General features: G+C 45.7%; 1 pseudogene; it reads right to left on the bottom strand.

Annotated features, from left to right (window-relative positions):
* Positions 1 to 1,456: 1,456 nt before the first annotated feature.
* LOC105729134 (large ribosomal subunit protein uL13-like) lies at positions 1,457 to 2,049 on the bottom strand (annotated as a pseudogene).
* Between the last annotated feature and the right edge of the window lie 259 nt (positions 2,050 to 2,308).

Below are 2,308 nucleotides of genomic sequence, written 5' to 3'. Positions count from 1 at the left end.
GGTGAAAGAGCAAGACTCCCTCTCAAAAAACATAAATAAAAAGAAAAAAGAACTCAAATCAGTAGCCAAACTTTCCAAAGCCAGGTGCAGTGGCATGAGCCTGTAGTCCCAACTACTTGGGAGGCTGAGTCCAGGAATTTGAGGGTATAGTGAGCTGTGATTGTGCCTGTGACTATCCACTGCACTCCAGCCTGGGCAGCATAGAGAGAGCCTGCCTCTTCAAAAATTCATTACTTATATAACCTAACCCTCCAACTTAAGAAACTAGAAAAATAAGAGCAAACTAAACCCAAGCAAGAAGGAAGAAAATGATAAAGATTAGAACAGAAATAAACAAACTAGAAAAAATAATAAACCAGAAGTTGACTCTTTAAAAAAAAAACAATAAAACTGAAAAAACTTTGGCTATACTGGCCAAGAAACAAAGAAAGAAGAATCAAATTACCATAATCAGGAATGAAAGAGGAAACATTACTATTGACCTCACAGAAGCCAAAAAGATTATAAAGAACCACTGTGAACAAGGATATGCCAGCAAATTAGATAACCTAGATAAAATGTACAAACTCCTAGACAGACACAAAGTAGCAAAACTGCCTCAAGAGGAAACAGAAACTCCGAATATATCTATAACAAGCAAAGAGATTGAACTATTATTATTATTAATTATTATTTCAGACGCAGTCTTGCTCTGTCACCCAAGCTGGAGAGCAGTGGCAAGATCTCCGCTCACTGCAACATCCGCCTCCCAGGTTCAAGCGATTCTTCTGCCTCAGGCTCCCAAGTAGCTGGGACTACAAGTGTGTGCCACCATGCCCGGCTAATTCTTTTTATTTTTAGTAGAGACATGGTTTCACCGTGTTAGCCAGGATGGTCTCTATCTCTTGACCTCGGGATCCACCTGCCTCGGTCTCCCAAAGTGCTAAGATTACAGGCATGAGCCACCGTGCCCAGCCCTATTTTTTTTTAAATAATTTATTTGATTCTGATCATAAAATACAGGCAAGAAGCATGGGCAATGCCTGTAACCCCTTGATCACACATCTTCCCAGTCTATGCTTTTATAAATACCTTTGTACAACAGCAAGCTCATGCTGTCCCCAAGCGCTTGTTCACATTCTAACAGCTGCAAAGTATAGTATATGACCAGTTGGGAAGTTAAACAGATGCCCTGCTCACAGGGTAGGGCCCCTCCAATTAGTGTTCCAACTCCCTTTTGCTAATATTGAAACCGAAGTAACTGGTTGCTCTATTGATCACAGATGAATTATGCCTGCACAATTCTTCCAGTGCTTTAAGTAACCTTATTGAAAGGCAGTGACTAAGATCCTTGCTCCCAAGCTTCCTAAGTCCCAGGCTGCCTGTGGCACCTGGACTGCTGCCACTGGGTCCCCCGCATTCCACGGCCACGGTGGAGGAAGGGCAGGCCAGACCAAGCATGAGGAGTAAACAGTCTTTACTGGGCACAGACCAGGAGTCCATGGGCCTCTGTGTATTTGTCAGTGGTCTTCTCCACATTCTTTTCGGTCTGTCTCTGTAGCCTCAGGAGTTGTTTCTTCTGGTTGTGGATCTTGGCTTTCTCCTCCTTCTCCTCCAGGGTGGTTGTCACGGCCTGGTACTTCCAGCCCACCTCGTGAGTCAAGGCACTGCAGGTAGGCAAACTTTCTCATAGGCTTCAGACGCACGACCTTGGGGCCAACAGGAAGCACTATCCATTTTTTCTTGTCACAGGGCAGTGGGAAGCCACCGAACACCTCGCAGCGGTCCTGGGCCACGGCCTGGCTGGCTGCTGTCGTGAGGCAGCCCGCCTTGCAAGCTCCGCCAGAAGCCAGAAGACGTGGGGCCTCGGGAAGGACTGGTGTTCATGCGCCTGCCGAGGAAAGCCAGGTACTTCAACTCGTCTCCGTAGGCATTGCCAGAAATGTTGATTCCCTCACAGCTCATGACCACCACCTTCCGGCCCAGCAGTGCCTGCTTAGCCACGATGGTCGCCAGGCAGCCCAGGAGGTGACCTCAGCCAGCGAGCACCAAGATCTGCCCCTCTGCCATCTTTGGCAGCCACCTGGAAGGGACTGAATTATAAATCATAAACTTCCCATGAAGAAAAGACCAGATCATATGGCTTCACTAGTGAAGTCTACTAAACATTTTAAAATATCAATTAATACTATTTCTTTCCAAGCTTTTCCAAAAATAGAAGAAAATGATGCCCTCCGAAGCCCATTCAATGAGGCAGTACTACTCAGACACCAAAATCAGACAAGCACAATACGAGAAAACTATAGACTATTTCTTATGAACATAGACC

Source organism: Aotus nancymaae, unplaced genomic scaffold (genome assembly GCF_030222135.1).
Source record: "Aotus nancymaae isolate 86718 unplaced genomic scaffold, 86718_ANA_hifiasm-v0.15.2.pri h1tg000016l, whole genome shotgun sequence".
NCBI classification, from domain to species: Eukaryota; Metazoa; Chordata; class Mammalia; order Primates; family Aotidae; genus Aotus; species Aotus nancymaae.
This window is presented reverse-complemented; position numbering and strand designations above follow the sequence as displayed.